Consider the following 18,185-nt stretch of genomic DNA (forward strand, 5'->3'; position numbering starts at 1 on the left):
CAGGGTATTTCTTTCTAAAATTAAAAAAAAAACTGAATTTGGAAGCACATCTGGCCCGAAGGGTTTTGGATAAGGGATTATGGACATGTATTGTTCCTATACATCAACAATACCAATTAGAAAATATCATAGAGAAAAAACCCTCAGTCATAATACCAATAAGGTACCTAGAAATAATTCTAGCCAAAGATGTTGGCAACTTTTATGAAGAAAATCAGAAAGCCTTATTAAAGGATAAATGTGCCGGTTTGAATGTATTGTGTCCCCCAAATGCCATTATCTTTGTGGTCTTGTGGGACAGACCTTTTGGTGCTGGTTAGATTTGCTTGGAATGTGCCCCACCCAGCTGTGGGTGGTGACTTCGGTGGGATACTCCTATGGAGGTGTGACCCCACCCATTCAGGGTGGGCCTTGATCAGTGGAGCCATATAAAATATGCTGACTCAAAGAGAGTGCAGCTGGGAGTGATGTTTTGAAGAGAAGCAAGCTTGCTAGAAAGGAACGTCCTGGGAGAAGCCATTTTGAAACCAGAACTTTGGAGCAGACGCCAGCCACGTGCCTTCCCAGCTAACAGAGGTTTTCCAGACGCCATTGGCCATCCTCCGGTGAAGGTACCCGATTACTGATGTGTTATCTTGGACACTTTATGGCCTTAAGACTGTAACTGTGTAGCTAAATAAACCCCCTTTTTATAAAAGCCAATCCATCTCTGGTGTTTTGCATTCCGCAGCATTAGCAAACTAGAACAATATATTAGAAGAAAAAATTTAATGTAGAGACATAGTATATTCATGGATGGATAGACTCAATAAAGATACCAATTCTTGCCAAGTTGATCTACAAATTGAATGCAGTTAAAAAACACCATCAGTGGAATAGAATTGAGAGCTCAGAAATCAACCTTCACAACTGATTTTTGACAAGGTGGCAAAGACCATCCAATTGGGAAATGGTTCTTCAACAAATGGAAAACTGGATCTCCATTTGCAAAAAAAAAGAAAAGAAAAAAAAAGTGGGATCCCCATCTCATATGATATACAAAAATCAACTCAAAATGGGTCAAAGACCTTAATATAAGAGGTAGAGCTGTCAATTCCTAGAAGAAAACTTAGGGAAGCATCTTCAGGACCTTGTGTTAGGCAATGGTTTCTTAGACTTTACACCCAAAGCACAAAAAAAAAAAAAACCCAAAAAAATAGATAAATGGGACCTCATCTAAATTAAAAACTTTTGTTTCTCAAAGGACTTTACCATGAAAGTAAAATGACAACCTACACAATGGGAGAAAATATTTGGAAACCATGTATCCAATAAGGACTTAATATCCAGATTATATAAAGAAATACTTCAACTTAACAACAAAAAGACAAGCAACCCATCTCTCCAAAGAAGACATACAAATGGCCAGAAGGCACATGAAAAGATGCTCAACATCATTAGCCACCAGGGAAATGCAAATCAAAACCACAATGAGATACTATTTCACAGCCATTAGAATGACTGCTATCAACAAATAAAAACAGAAAATAAGTGTTGGAGAGGATGTGGAGAAATAGGAACACTCACTCGTTTGTGGCATTGTGAAATGGTGCAACAGCTGTGGAAGACAGTTTCGTGGTTCCTCAGAATGCTAAGTATAGAACTACCATATAACCTGGCAATCCCACTCCTAGGTATATACCAAAAATAATTGAAAGAAGGGACTCAAACATATTTTCATACCAATATTCATAGCAGCATTATTCACAATGGCCAAAAGATGGAAGCAACCCAAGTGTCCATCAACTGATGAATGGATAAATAAAATGTTGACTATACACACAATGGAATATTATTCAGCCATAAAAAAGAATGGAGTCTTGATACATGTGACAACATGGATGAACCTGGAAGACATCATTTTGAGTGAAATAAGCTAGACACAAAAGGACAAATATGTATGATCTCACTGTTTTGAAACAATTAGAATAAACAAACTCATAGAGTCAGAATCTAGAATATCAGTTACCAGGGGATGGGGTGGGAATAAGGAATGGGAAGTTAAGGCTTAAAATGTACAGGGATCCTATTTAGAATGATGGAAATGTTTTGGTAATAGATGGTGATGATGGTAGTACAACATTGTCAACATAATTAACGGCACTGAAATACATATCTGAATAGGATTAAAAGGGGAAATGTTAAGTTGTATATTTGGTAACAGAATAAAAAAAAATCCATGGAACTACACCACACAGACAGTGAATTCTAAGTTAAACCATGGACTTTATTTAATAGTATAATTATTAAAATGTGCTATCATCAATTGTAACAAATGTTCCACACCAATGCAAGGTGTTTGTGGAAGGGTGGTATATGGGACTTTTGTAGTTCATACATGATTGTTCTGTAAACCCACAACTTCTCCAATTAAAAAAAATGGTTAAAATGTTAAATTTTATGTTATATATGTTATATGTTATTATATATATTACTACTATAAAAATAAAAAAAAACTCATCAGAAGATTTTGTAAAATTTGACAAACTGTTTTTAAAACTTACGTAACGTTTCTAAGATGAGCTAAGACACTTCTGAAAAATGAGAATAAATTTGGGATGGGGAAAAACTTGACAACAAAATAAAGACATAATAAAGCTATAGTATTTAACAAAGTATGTTTTTTATTTAGGAATAGGTTAATAAATCAATGTACCAGAAGGGAGAGCATAGAAATATTCTTATGCATATATAAAAACATCTTATATGACAGGGTTGGCACCAAAAAATCAATAAAGGATGTCCTGTTTAACAATGATGTTGGTAAAACTTGGCTTTCCATGTAGAAAGAAATTAAGTGAAATCCTTACCTCAAATCATACATGCAAATAAATTTAAGATAAATTAAAGAACTTAATGACAAAAATTTAAATTTATTAGAAGGAAACCTAGAGTCAATATTTATGATCTTGGGAAAGGTATGGATTTCTTAGACAAGACATAAAAAGTACAGACAATAAAGGAAAAGTGATAGATTTGATTTTTTTTTTTTTTTTTTTTTTGTCTATTACTTTTTATTAGTGGAGGCTGTTATGTAGGATACAGCCTGCTGCACTGTTTTTGTTTTTTTTTTTCCTTTGTTCGTTTAATTAACAAAAGCATGAAATCTCCCTATTGGCAGCTTCTCCATGTAACTTCTATTGCTTTCCCCCTCTGAGCAGGGATTTTATTCATTTCCTTTGTCTCCTTTGAAATTTTTTAACAGTGATGTTTTTCAAGACCCACAAATCATCATGAGAAGGAAAACATAAGTCAAGGGCAAATATATAGTCTCTACACTGCTTAGGCTGCTAAAACAATCAGTGGTGGCATTTTCTTGTCCACAGCACTTTTAGATGAAAGTTTTCCTTTCAATCCCAAGATTTTTACAGTCTTCAGAGGGAGTAACGTTGAGAGTGTTCCGCTTTGTGTTAGGGTGATAAAAACCATAATAACCAGCTCTGTCTTTCATGCATTGTTGTGCTACCATCTCCCAAAATTGTGTTCCAAACCACACACTCCTGTCTTCTATCACCCTGTAGTGCTCCCTTTAGTATTTCCTGTAGGGCAGGTATCTTGTTCACAAAGTCTCTCATTGTCTGTTTGTCAGAAAATATTTTGAGCTCTCCCTCATATTTGAAGGACAGCTTTGCTGGATACAGGATTCTTGGTTGGTGGTTTTTCTCTTTCAGTATCTTAAACATATCACACCACTTCCTTCTTGCCTCCATGGTTTCTACTGAGAGATCCGCACATAGTCTTATTAAGCTTCCTTTGTATGTAATGGATTGCTTTTCTCTTGCTGCTTTCAGGATTCTCTCTTTGTCTTTGACATTTGATAATCTGATTATTAAGTGTCTTGGCGTAGGCCTATTCATATCTCTTCTGTTTGGAGTACGCTGCGCTTCTTGGATCTGTAATTTTATGTCTTTCTTAAGAGATGGGAAATTTTCATGAATTATTTCCTCTATTATTGCTTCTGCCCCCTTTCCCCTCTCTTCTCCTTCTGGGACACCAATGATACGTACATTATTGTACTTTGTTTCATCTTTGAGTTCCCGGAGACGTTGCTCATATTTTTTCATTCTTTTCTCCATCTGCTCCTTTGTGTGTAGGCTTTCAGGTGTTTTGTTCTCCAGTTCCTGAGTGTTTTCTTCTGCCTCTTGAGATCTGTTGTTGTATGTTTCCATTGTGTCTTTCATCTCTTGTGTTGTGCCTTTCATTTCCATAGATTCTACCAGTAGGTTTTTTTAACTTTTGATTTCTGCCGTATACAGGTCCAGTGCTTCCTTTACAGCCTCTATCTCTTTTGCAATATCTTCTCTAAACTTTTTGAATTGATTTAGCATTAGTTGTTTAAATTCCTGTATCTCAGTTGAAGTGTACGTTTGTTCCTTTGACTGGGCCATAACTTTGTTTTTCTTAGTGTAGGTTGTAATTTTCTGTTGTCTAGGCATGGTTTCCTTGTTTATCCAAATCAGGTTTTCCCAGACCAGAACAGAGGGAAGAAATATTCAGTATCTGGTTTCCCTGCGGGTGTGTCTTAGAAAATTGCTCCACCCTTTGATGCCTCGGGTCACTGTGCTTTTCTGCCCAGCAGGTGACGCCTGTTAGCCTATAATTCTTGACTGGTGTGAGGAGGTATGGCCGTGTTCCCCCAGGCTCTGGGGTCTGGTTCTGAATGGAAAGGGCCCCACCCCTTTCCTCCTAGAGAAGACAGACCCCCCAGGTGGAGGTCATTAGCATTTCAATGGTCTCGCTCTCTGCTTGTGGTGTCTCCGCCCTTCCCCAAGTCACAGCCCTGGAAACTTAAAATGACTGGGGCTTTCTCCACTGAGCCGAAAAAGAAACAGATAGTCCCCTTCAGACCCAGTCAAGGCGACCCTCCGGCTCTCCCAGGTCAGTCGTCACCCAAAGCCTCTGTCTGTTTTTTGGGGCTGCGTACCTGTAGTGAGCAGTTCACACTCGCTACTTAAAACCCCAGTTGGAGCTCAGCTGAGCTGTATTCGCTTGCTGGGAGAGAGCTTCTCTAGCACCACGAGGCTCCGCAGCTCGGGCTATGGGGGAGGGGGTCTCACGACCTGGTTCCACAGGTTTTACTTACAGATTTTATGCTGTGTTCTCGGGCATTCCTCCCAATTCAGGTTGGTGTATGATGAGTGGATGGTCTCGTTTGTCCCCCCGCAGTTATTCTGGATTATTTACTAGTTGTTTCTGGTTTTTTGTAGTTGTTCCAGGGGGACTGCTTAGCTTCCACGCCTCTCTATGCCGCCATCTTGCCTCTCCCTTCCTTTTTCGATAGATTTGATTTTATGAAAATTAAAGGCTGCATAACCCATCATAGATTTTCAAAAGTTTGACCTCTACCCATGGTAAAAAATAAATTTTATACTGTGACCCATTATACTTCCATGAAAAAACAACTTAATCAAACAATACTTTACTATTGCAATATACTCTATTTTTTATTCTACTTTTTAAACAATTCTACTTGTAAAACACTAAATTCATGATTCTGAACCTTGATATATATTAATATCACCTTGGAAGCTTTAAAAAAAAAATATATATATATATACACACACACACCAATGGTGGGATCCTATCCAGACAAAATTAGAATCTCTGTAGTGCGGACAGACAATGGTGTTTTAAAAAGTCCCCCAGGTGATTTTGATTGACTTCATGATCTGCAGTTTGAAAAACTGCTTTAGACAAAGTTAAAACACAAGCAGCAGATGGGGAAATGATATTTATATTATAGATACATATTTATATAAAACAAGCAAAGAATAATCAGGATGTATAGAATATTTCTATAAATGAATAAGATAAAAAAATTTCAATAGAAAAATGGACAAATGTTATTCCAAAGTAATTTCCAAAAGAGGAAAACTGAATAGCTAATAAGATACAAAGATATTCTGAACTTTCTCGGTTATCAAGGTAAAATAAATTAAAATAGCAATCTTACCATTATCAGATTGGAAAAAATTAAAAAGTCTGAGTGCCTCAAGAGTTGGCCAAGGAGTGGGGAATTGGGAATTCTTTTATTCTGCTAGAAAAGTTGTATATTAGTATGCTCATTTTTGAGAGTAATATTGAAAATGTGCCATGCCCAGCAATTTTACTTTTTTATTCCAAGAGAAACTCTAACAGATGTGGAGAAAGATGTATTTATAAGGATATATTAATATTTCTCAAAGTGTCTCTGGTGTGTGGGCCACTTGTCTGTATCACCTGGGCTCCTTCAGATTCCTGGGCCCTATCCTGTACTTACTAAATCAAAATTCTTAGGAATTGGGGTCCAGGAATCTGCATCTTTGCCAGGATGTTCTCTTAGCAATTTGAGAACCATTGCCATTTTCTTAATCATAAGTGGTCTAATTTTATTTGATTGCTCAATTGTGCTAATTGTTTTAAAATAAGTGCTGTTTTGAAAATAAGTGCTTAGAAAAGTGAAGATGGAAGAAATGATATCTGCAATGTTTGCTCTCCTCCAAAGATTTTTGGAATTTGAAGGTAAGTTTTTTTTTTTTTTTTGGTATACTTATTTTTGTTTTGTTTTGTTTTGTCTATGGAAAATTTCAATTATGTACATAAGGAGAATAATGTATCAAAACTCCCATATATGCATCATCTATCTTCAACAGTTGTCTGATCATTGCCAATCTTGTTTCATTTATATCCCCCACCCACTTCATCCTCAACCCCTGCTCTGCTCCCAGCTTCCATATTATTAAGAAGCAGATCTCTGAGATTGTATCACTTTATCTGTAAATATTTTGGTAATATATCTCTAAAAGATAACTCATTTTTAGACATAATCACATCATTATACCTAAACAAATTAACAATAATTTGTTTATATCATCATATATCTAGTCAGTATTCACATTTCTTCAATACATTTCTTCAATTTTCTCATATCTTTTTTTATGGTTGGTTGTTTGAACCAGGATAGAAATAAGGTTCATTACTGCAATTGATTGATATGTCTTTAAAGTCTTTTCTAATCTGTTGGTTTCCTCTCCATTTTTTTTTACAATTTGTTTGTTGAAGAAAGCAGGTTAACTGTCCTCCAGAGTTTCCATTCAGTTTGGATTTTGTTGATTGCGTCCTGTGGTTTCATTTATATGTTTCTCTGTTCCCTGTATTTCCTGTAAATTGGTAGTTAGACCAAGAGGATCAGTCAGGTTCAGGTTTGATTTTTTTGGCTAGTGGTATTGTGTACTTCCAACATGAGGCATATGTCTGGTTGTCTCTCTGGTTGGCAACCATTGATGATTGTTACCTAGATCCATTAATTTGTTAGGGGTTTCAAAAGGGTGATATTCTAATTCTATGAAGCTTTCTTCATGTATTAGCTGAAATACTTCTATTAAAAGAAAATTCTTTTCATCAAGTATTTCATTAGCCTGAGGAATAGTCAGTCATACAAGATGAGTGCTTGATTCTTTCTCTTCTGTTTTTCAAAATTATGAGTAGGTTCCCTAGCATTCTCCAAAAGTGATCATTGTTTTTATTGAGATATAATTCATATATCATAAAATTCACCCTTTAAAAGTGTACAGGTCAGTGAATTTTAGGATATCCATAAAGTTGGGCAACCATCACCACTAATCATTTTTTGTCTCATTATAAACTCATGAATTTGAATATACTTGAGGTGTTTCAACCCATAGCAATTATTATTCTTTTGACATTCAAATTGTCTCATCTTTAGCTAGCTGGAACCTCTTCAGACTGACTCCTGAGACCTTTTGCCACACCCCTAGGAAGCTTTGATACTTCCTTTACTTGCTTTCTGGTATGAGATGTTCCTAGCTAATTTTGTACTTTTCTGCTCCAACCCAGAAATCTGCCATTTCTCCAAGGAATCCTGGTTCCTTTTAGTGGAAAATTGTATATAGAGGATCCAATCTGGGCACCAGGGATGCTCATTGCTGCTGGACATTGTTTCTAGGTCTCATGTATTGATTTTCACCTCTTTAGTGGTGCTAGTTTGCTGTATTCTGTGATTTATAATCCACGAGCTAGAATTTGGCAACTGGTGATTTTTAGGAATTAAACAGTGTCTTATTCACCTAATGACTCCTGTGAAAAATACTGCTTGAAAATCACTTGCTAGTCATTAATTATTTAAAAAATAGTTTCCTTGGGGAGGGTGTGTGGCTTAGAGATTCAGATTAAAAAGGCTTATTTGGTGTTAATTGTAGCAACTGAATTCTTACAGAACATACAACTTGCTCATGTTAAGATAATTTAAGCATGAAGTATATAAATGGTTTATTTTTATAGGGCATGCTTAGTTCAACAAAACTAGGGCCTTTCCAGGGGAAGATAAATATTTTCTAACCTTCGGATATAAAATAATGAATTATCTCAATTTTATTCAAAAAGGTATATATTTCCTCATAAGTCAGTAATTTATTGTTTCCTATTTGGATTCCCATGAGTCTGTGATGTAAAGTGAAAATCAACAGCTTCTTTTTTGCCTAATCTTTATCTGGAAAATAGATTGAAAGGCCTTGTATTGTTTATGGCTCAAGGACCTATAAACATGTCAGGGATTTTTCGTTATAAAACACTGTAAAAACCTTGAGATGCCTTTAACTATCCGATATACATTAACATCTCTCAAAGAACAAATAAATTTCAGCACGTAATCAAAATTCCTTTGATTGCTTTGAAACCAGCTATTTTGTATTCATAGTATATGCTTTTGAAATGTTCTGCCCTTAGTCTCCCTAAATAAATTTCCCCTTTATTGCGTGTTTAAGTGAGAATGTCTTTTATTATGTTTTTATTCCGCCATACACAGCCTCCTTCTTTGGAGTTCCCCAAGGGCAAGCATCACATCTTTGTTACCCCCTGTGCCCAGAATTCTATAGGCCTCCGATATTTAAAAAATGATCAAAGTGTCAACGTAAAATAGGACGTAGTAGGTCCTTTAAATATAAGGTGTCAGGGGCCCAGTCACCCAGTGCTTGATTTACAAATACTTTCAGTGATCTTTGGTGTACTTAAGGTCCTACTGTGTATACTTTCATAAATGACTATTTGTATTTTCTATCATCAAGTGATCTCTGATCTCTGCAGTTCACGCCTTATGTCTTCACTTTACCATGAGTATTTTATAGTATTAATTAAGTGTACTTCTAGTAAAATGATTTTTTTATCATATTGAGTTCTTTACGGAGTTCCATAAATGGACTTCAGGTACACATTACTTTCCCTTTTGTGAAAACTAAAAAAATTATATAGTTGATCTTATCTGTACAATCATCCATAGAATAATCTTTCTTGGACTTTGTAACTAATAGAACTAGGCCATCCTTTCCTTGTTTCCCACCAAAGTTAACAATCTTTATATGTATGAAAAGTAGTGAAAAAGGGCCATTAAAAAAACACTTAAACTACTTATGACCTTTTAAACCGAGGAAACATCTTTTTCCCTATACTACCTTGGACTCCTTTTTAAAAATGCTTTATACTGGTGGACTTACAAGTATTTGATGGTAATTATGGAAGAACTAACAAGAATGCTGACTTCAGGTTTTTGTGTTCTGAACATGCTGCTTACAGTTGCACAGATGATGTGAGACGCCATTCTTGGCATAGCATAGGAGTAAACGGAAGCCTTTGTAAAGTATTTAAACACTGGTTACCAATTTTTAAAAATTATATTAATGTGGGTACACAAGCTATTTCTCATTTTTTAATTTGAAAAAAAATAGTTTTATTTACCTTTCTGTGAGTACAGCCTATATCACAGTATCATTTATCATTTTTGAAATAAAATTTAATCACTTGAGGAAAAAAATCAAAGCTAAAACCTTGAGAGGAAAATGATTATCTAGTACATTCTCAGAGATTACTTACTGTACCTTTGATTCTCCTTTTTGAAAGCTTTTCATGAATATAAGATGTCTGAGAGAAGACAATTTACATTCTGGGAATTTTAAAAAGCGTAACGATAGGAAACCAAAGTACACGGCCTCTGTATCCAAAGAGATTTCACATTAGTGTGCTATTTATAATTTTTATGTTCTTTTTTGTTCAAAAATGTCTTTAACATTTAGTGCTGTATTGAAAAGTAAAGCATGCCAGAATCCGGATTAATGTAGAGTAAGACCACACTAACTTTTTACTAGTAACTTTTAAAACACAGGTTGGGTTCCAAGTTCAGTATGGAATGATTGCATAAAAATTTAAACTAACGAGAAGGCAATATCCATACATGTTTTTGGAGCTGATAAATGCTGTTTGTTTAATCAAACCCATTTTCCCCTTCTTTCCTAAAAGTCCTTTTAAACGTTAAAAGGCTTGTTTAAGCAGTTTAGAAAAAAAACCCATATGCAATTCTGCTCTCTCTGTATGTTTATTAAAGAATGTGGAACGTTCATTATTTATTAAACAATTACTTAAAATTTATTTAATAGGCTCGCAAACTCTAAAATACATATAGAAATATACATTAAAAATTCTTGTTCACTGCGATGTGCGAAACCACTTTCAAACTATCACTTTCCCTTATTTCATTTGCAAATGAATAAAATCAGGTGAGTTCTGACTAAATGCTTAATTAAAAAAATTAAACGGTTTGGTAATTGTTCTGGGATAACTTCTCCCCCTCCTTTTGCCCACACACCCATTTAGACTGGCAAGCCCATTTTCATTTTATTTCAAACATTTTTTTTTTTTAAGAGAAGGCAGGGGACAGCGGGGGTTACTAAATTTATCTTCTTCCCCAGCCACAGGGATGAAGAAAACATTTACTGCGGGCGGGGGTCTGTGGGCCTGCAAACAACTCGAGCAGGCGCCTCGGCCAGGACAGGCGCAGGGAGGAGGTAGGTCTCCCCGGAGGCATCGGGGGGCGGCCGCGGCCCACAGAAGAAGTTGGGGGATGCAGCAGGGCCGCGCCGGGTGCAGACCGCCTGCCTCATCGCGGGGTCGGCGGGCGGCGGCCCCGCGCGGGCTTTACGGCCGAGGCGGCGGCAGCGGCGGCAGGCGGAAGCGCGGAGGAGGTGGAAAGAAGGGGGGCGCTATCACGGAGACTCGGGCCGCCGTAGACCCCGCTATAGCGAGGCCACTAGGTTCCCCGGTCGCGGGGCGTGAGCGGCGCGGACCCGGGGCGCCAGGGGGACCCACCAGGCGAAGGTGGGGGTCCGTCTATCCTTCCGCATTTTCCTGGGTTTCTCTCCCGGGCGGTGACGTGACGTGCTGACGGCGGGCCCGTGCCGGGGAGCTCGGCCCCTCCTCCCTCCCTCCGTCCGCCCCACCAGCCGGAGCCCGGCCCAGTGCTCCAGAGAAAGGCCGACCGCCCGCCCGCCCGTCTGGTGAGTTCCGGGCGCCGCCGCGGCCGTGGGGCCTAGCACGCGCGCGGCGGCCCGGTCTCGGCCTGGTCGGCGGCCCGCGAGGCCCCCTCCTGCGCTAGGCCGGACGGCGTGGCGCGCGGCGCCGAGCAGGCCCCGAGGAGGCCGCAGTTAGGCCCAAGGAGGAGCCCGGCTGCCCCGAGCGGCGGCTGAGGCGCGCTCCGTAAGCGGGCGGCGGTGGGGGAGGGTCGCCCGGAGGCCTGGGAGGCGGCTGGGGGACCCGAGGTCGGTCCCGCGGCCGGCCCGGGGCACTGCGCGGGGGTGAGGCCTGGCGTGAAGGCGAAGGCTGCAGGCGTGAGGTGAAGGCCGCAGGCCGGCCGGGCCGATTTTCGCTATGTAAATATCGGCGAGGCGGGGAGGGACTGGGGGACAAGATGGCGGCGGCTCGGCGCCTGCTGCAGGGGACGATTGAGGGGATTGCCGGGAGGGGGAGCCGCCATCTTGAAGGCGGTGTCGGGAGAGAAAATTCCGCTACAACCCGTGAAGGGGGGGTGGGGGAGCGGGCGGCGGCGGCGGCGGCGGCAGCGGCTCCGGTGACGGGTCCCGGAGGCTCGGCGTGACGGCGTGAGCGCGCGGAGGGGGCGTTGCTCGCTTCTCACGGCGGCCATTGCCCTTTCCGCCATGACGGACGCTCGGCGGCAGCGCCACCTTCCTGCCTTCCCTGCCGCAGCCCCGTGACTGGCTGCTGCTTCCGCTGCATTTTAACTAAGCTGCCGTTGGCGGCTACCGTCGCCCGGGCGCCAAGTCCGGGGCCAACTCGCCCCTCAGCGGTTATAGCCCACCCGAGTGTTGTCCGGGCGGGTGGCAGTTCAGGCACCTGGGCTCACCAATGCAAAGGGGACCCCGAGGAATTTTATTTTATTTTTTACTTAAAGAAAGGCATACGTGACTGTTAGGGTGCCCTCGATGCGGTTGTTTTCCAACAGTTATTGATTGCCTCCTCGAGTACCTGAATAAAAGAATGAAAATGAAATCTTATGGGAAAGAATTTCTCACTACTCTTTTATCCAATAGGAAACGAAATGCAAATTGCACTGCACGAAAGCGGAGGAATAAAATTTTGAAGGAGTCTTTTGTTCTCGTTTATTTGGAAACTTTCTTGGGAAGCTGTATTTAAACTATTAATGATATCTACTATTTCCTTTTTTCGCGGGGTAAGAAAAGGGTGGAAAGTTTTTCGTATTCTTACTGAAGGACAACATAATGTGATGCAGTATTTATTGTTCATGTACTTGTCATGGTATTTACTTTCTCTGTTTGAAAAGTTTTAAGGTTGACTTCTGTCCCTTAAAGTAATTAAAATTTTTTTATATTAGAGAGGTTGTAGTTTCACAGAAAAATACAGAAAATACAAGTGTTCCCATATAACCCCCCCTCACACAGTTTCCCTATTAACAACCCTTTGCATTAGTGTGGTACTTTTGTTATAATTGCTCCAACAGTATTATAATTATACGATTTACGTCAGAATTCACTGTGTTGTACAGTCCTATGGTTTTTAAAACATTTTATTCTAGTAACATATCAACCTAAAATTTCTCCTTTTAACCACATTCTTATATCAAAAGTACTTGTGATTGCACGTTATACAGCTTTCCTGGGAAATTGCTGGGTGCTAATAAAGATTAAATAGGTTCTTTATAAAGCACACCGTGACTGCAAGAAGTTCGTTGTCCAGAGATTAGATGAGACAAGGTGAAATGCATTAAGTGCTGCCGGAGAGGTACAATCAGTTACTGGGATTTCACAGGAAGACAAGTTTTCCTTTTGGAGCATCAGGAAAGGGTTCCTGAAATAGGCGGCATTTTGAGAACGTTACTGAAGCATGGGGGGTGGGGAAAGGGCATTTCAAGAGTGAGGCTTCTTCAGAAAACAGCAAGTATTTATAATTTGGCTGGAATGGATCGTATAGGTAGGGAAGTGGTGGCAATTCAGGTAGATTGTGGAAGAGCTTGCTTGCCAGGTGGAGGGGCGCCTCAATGTGGGAGGCAACAGGGGAGTCCTTCAATTAGCTGAGTAATGACAGGCTGGAGCTGTGCTTTATATTCATTCATTTAATATTGGCTTCAATCATTGGACTAGGAAAAGTTTCAAAGTTGAGAAATAATGAGAGTGAGTAGTAAACTGGTCGGTGTTTTCACTACCAGAAAGATTATAAAGAATGCTCAGAAATTAAGCAAGATTTAAGCATTTTAAATGATCCATCTCTACTAGATTGCTGTTTTCTGACCTAGCATCTCACCCCAAATAATCTTTTGCTCAGAGATATTATAATTTCTATAGAAAATAAATGGGGGGGGGTTTAATGTTTCATTTACCATAGTTGAAAATTACAGGAATGGTACTGAGGGTTACTTCACAAAAATGAGGAATGAATCAAATAAATATTACCATGGTCATTCCCCCCTCACAACATGGTAGTTTTTTCAGAAGTCAATTTTGAAAAGTAGGTTAGAAGAGTGATTACAAAAAAGGCAGCAGCCTTCAGATTTTTGCAATTGATGTGCTTTCCCCTGGTGAAAGAAACTACCTTTTTGTTAGAGAAGGTAACTAAGGCTCTATGCTAAGCCAAGCCTTCCAGCCCATGTTTTGATTAAGATGTGACTGTCCAGGATGTACAAGTTCTGTGGAACATGTGGAGAACTTGTTCCCTAGAATCTTAAGATATAAACCTGTAGGTAGCGTAGATGTCCACTAGAAACTTGTTTCAGTTTTTTCATTTTCCTATACTGCAACAGGTCATAGGAGTGATGCTCCATGAGAAGACCCCAGGGAACCAGAGAGTCTCATGTTTACTCTAAAAGGGCCATGGTTTAGAAGAGCTTGAGAAATAGTGGATTGCAGGAGGTAAGATAGAAGCCAGTTGCTAAGGCATGCTGTGGTTGTTGAGGTTTTAAGGGTAAACATAAATGGTAGAAGAACCAGTTGCTTTATATCTTGACAGCTAGGAAACACATAGAAGAGCTAAAAAAGTAGAATTATGTTACTGTATAGTATAGCAGCAGTAAATGTTCCATTACAGTGACAATGGATGTTCAAGATTAAGATTAAATTAGACTCAAGTTGTAATTAAGAAGACAGGTAAGTGTATAGTTGAGAAGGATTTCCATCAGAAATGGTTAAATAGAAAATGTTTTTTGCCGTCCTTGATCTGGAAAACTGGTGCAACACCCATCTTGAATAAGTGAGGTGTTAGTTTATTTTCCAGATGCAAATTTCCTTTTTAAAAAAACAAGCTCCCAACAATTTTTGTAAATACTTTCTCTCTAACTCCGTTTGGGCTTGTATTGTCACTGGTTAATCTTCTTTGTATTATTTGTGTTTGTGCACACTGGCACTTCCAAACCTTTGTTTCTACTCTCTCAAACTCCTCAATCCCATCCTTGAAATCCCTCGCCCCAGCAAAGATGGCTTAATCTTTTACTTTACTGAGAAGGATAGATGGTCATCTGATAGAAAGAAATGGTTTTCCCTCCCTTCTGCTTCATGATTTTGCCTCTATCTCTATCTTGGTTTTCCGCCCTTTCCTCTTGCTCTAGGAAGAACTGTCCTGCCAAGCCCAGCTGCCCTGCTTCCTTTGGGATGTACCTCTATCGGTGATGTTGTTTGTCTCTTGCATCATTACCTTCTGACTCTCTTCCTGGCTCCTTTCCCTCTCCTTACGAATATTCCTAGATTTGCTTATCTTAAAAAAAACCTCACCTGTCTTCCCATTCACCAGTACTTTTACTTTTACTTTTTCATCCCACTTATTCCTAAGTCCAGTATTTCCCCAATTGGGAAATGGTTCTATAACATGTTAATGAGTGTGTCACACAAACTGGCTTTGTGTTTTAGAAACTCTGTGTCTTCTCTGTCTTCTGCGGTTCTTCTTTCCATCACCTAAACGTGTGATTTCCCTCAAGGTCAGTCCTCCTCTTCTTTTTTTTTTTTTTTTTTTTTCTTCCCCTTTAATCTCCTCCCTTGGCTTCCATATTCCTTAACCTGCCTACCCTCTCTTCTAGTATCTCTAGTTGCCTAGCAACCATCTCCACCCAGGTGTCTTATTGACACCCTACACTTACCATGGCTGACACCAAATTTATCTGACACATACTGGATGCCCAATAATATTTATTGAAAATCTTTTCTGACCCAGAGCCCCTGAAACAACAATTGCTTCTTGCTTTCTTTCTGTTAATGGCACCATCATTTTTCCAGGCACATTCTGTCTTCTCTGTACAACAGAGCAATGTAAAAGCCTTTAATTTAGCATTTAATCTATCATATTTTAACTTCACATTTATATTTTTGTCTCCTTTCCTAAACTGTGAAGGTAGAAACAGGTTCTCATTCTGCTTTGTTCTTGAGCAGTACCTGACACCTGGTCATTTTCTCCAAAAACAGTTGTCTCAATTATTGGGTGCAGAGAATTGTATGTAGTTGAATAGTTTTTTACTTGAAATCAGATATCCTGTCAGTGTTTTTTGACCAAGGGGTATGCATATTAAGGCACATCACATGTCCATCTTATTAGGGTACCATGTCAAGCCACAGGAACTCAGTAGCCATCCCCCCACACCAAGCACACACAAACATACCTTAACTGATTGGAATATGGCCAGGCCGTTCTTACTCCTGTCATTATTTTTCCAAACAACATTTTATAAAATCCAGGTAACTTGTAACTATATTTTACTCAAAGAGAGGTATACTTTAAGGGAACCATGTGACCCTGAAGTATATATACAACCGTTTTAAAAAAATACATAAAAAATTTTTAAACTATGAAATAATTTTGAAATTATTGAAAAGCAAATATCACCCAGATTGAACAAATCTTAATATTTTGTTCCATGTTTGCTTCATATCTTTTGTTTAAAGAAATAAAATCTTAAAGATCTAGTTAAAGGGTGCTTCTGACCCCATCCCATTCCTGTCTTTTTTTTTTTTTTTTTTTTACCAGAAGTAGCCACTATCCTCATATGTATGTACCCAAATCAATATCAAGTATTGCTTTGTGTGTTTTGTGTTTTGACTTTACATAAACAGTGTCATATTTTGTGTGTCATTTTATGTTTGTTTTTAATTCATTTAAGAGTGTGTTGTAGAGATTTACTCGTGTTACATGTGGATCTATTTCAACAATTCTCAAAGTATAGTTCAGGGATTCCTGGAGATCCCTATGAATTTTTCAGGGGGTTCACAAGGTCAAAACTACTTTCATAATAATACTGCTGTTTGCCTTTCTCACTCTCATTCTCCTGTACCGTCTATGAATACAGTGTACACTGGTGTTTTCCAAAGTCTTCATGACATATGATGTAATAGATTGAATGCAGAAGCAATTAAGAGAATCTAGCTGTCCTCTCTTAAGCTAGACATTAAAGAGATTTGCAAAAATGTGGAATAATGCTCCCTTCACATAACTTTTTTTGTTTTGAAAAAGTTATTTTTAAATATTTATGTTTATATAGTAATTTTAGTACTTATGAATGACGTTTTTTAAATGTTTGTTTTAATTTCTAATGTGATGACTATCTGTAGCTATAATCCACATAAGCAAAAGCTCTTTGGAGTCCTCTGTTTACGAGTGTAAAAGAGTCCTTAAACCAAGAAGTTTGAAAACTGCTGATCTGGTTCATTCATTTTGCTTGTATTTCAATGTATATTACTGCAGTTTGTTTATCCATTCCTATAGAGGGACCAATAGCTTGTTTGCAGTTTTGTGCAGCTTCAAACAATGCTGCTGTAAACATCCTTGTATGTGGTAGTTCTGTTTTGGGATTACAGGTATAATAGAGTAGAATTGCTGCATTGACGGTTCTATGAATTGTCACCTTTACTGGTGTTGCCAAATTGTTAAATGGTGTTTCAGTTGACACTCATCAGCCATGTATGTGCCTTTTTCTTCATATCACTGCCCAAAGATTAGACTTTGTAATTTTCCCCAGTAATTTAGTATAAATGGTGTCTCATTGCTGTTTTACAGAACAATCTAGCATAAAATACAGAGTTCCCATATATTGCCCTATTATTAACTCCTTGCACTGGTGTGGTACAGTTGTTACAATTGATGAAACAAATTTTTATAATTGTACTATTAACTGTAGTCCATGGTTTAACTTAGGGTTCACTGTGTTGAGTAATTCCATGGATTAAAAAAAAAAATCATTCTAGTAACATACAACCTAAAATTTCCTCCTTTTAATCACATTCAAATATATAACCCAGTGCTGTTAATTATGTTCACAATGTTGTGTTACCATTGCTACTGATTACCAAAACTTTTCCATTGTCCCAAATAGAGACTGTACCTTTTAAGCCTTAACTTCCTATTCCCTACTATTCCCTACACTCACCCTGTTCTCTGGTAACCTGTATGCTAGATTCTGACTGTGAGTTTTGCTTATTCTAATTATTTTTTTTAATCAGTGAGATCATAGAATATATTTCCTTTTGTGTCTGGTTTATTTCTTTCAACATGATGTCTTCAGGCATCATCCATGTTGTCGCATGTATCAGAACTTCATTCCTTTATATAGCGGAATAATATTCCATTGTGGGTGTATACCATATTTTATTTAGCCATTCATTGGTTGATGGACACTTGAGTTGCTTCCATCTTTTAGCAACTGTGAATAATGCCACTGTGAATATCGGTATGCAAATATCTGTTCAAGTCCCTGCTTTCAGTTATTTTGGATATATACCTAGAAGTGGGATTGCCAGGTCATATAGTAATTCCATACTTAATTTTTGAGGAACTGTCAAACTGTCTTCCACAGCAGCTGGACCATTTTACATTCC

General features: G+C 38.7%; 1 protein-coding gene across 6 annotated transcripts in view; it reads left to right on the forward strand.

Moving 5' to 3' along the window:
• LOC119523721 (zinc finger X-chromosomal protein) overlaps positions 1-18,185 on the forward strand; it is a 725,297-nt gene that overhangs the window by 658,077 nt on the left and 49,035 nt on the right. The window contains exon 1 of one of the 6 annotated variants that reach the window (XM_037822532.1): positions 10,850-10,871. The exons of 1 other annotated variant lie outside the window; for it this stretch is intronic. The gene's annotated coding sequence lies outside the window, so the exon portion shown is untranslated. Of the gene's footprint in view, positions 1-10,849; positions 10,872-11,060; positions 11,361-11,385; positions 11,560-11,649; positions 11,733-18,185 lie in introns of those variants that run through there. 4 more of the 6 variants (XM_037822530.1, XM_037822535.1, XM_037822533.1 and 1 more) reach the window with 4 other exon arrangements.

This window comes from Choloepus didactylus, chromosome X (assembly GCF_015220235.1).
Source record: "Choloepus didactylus isolate mChoDid1 chromosome X, mChoDid1.pri, whole genome shotgun sequence".
NCBI lineage: Eukaryota > Metazoa > Chordata > Mammalia > Pilosa > Megalonychidae > Choloepus > Choloepus didactylus.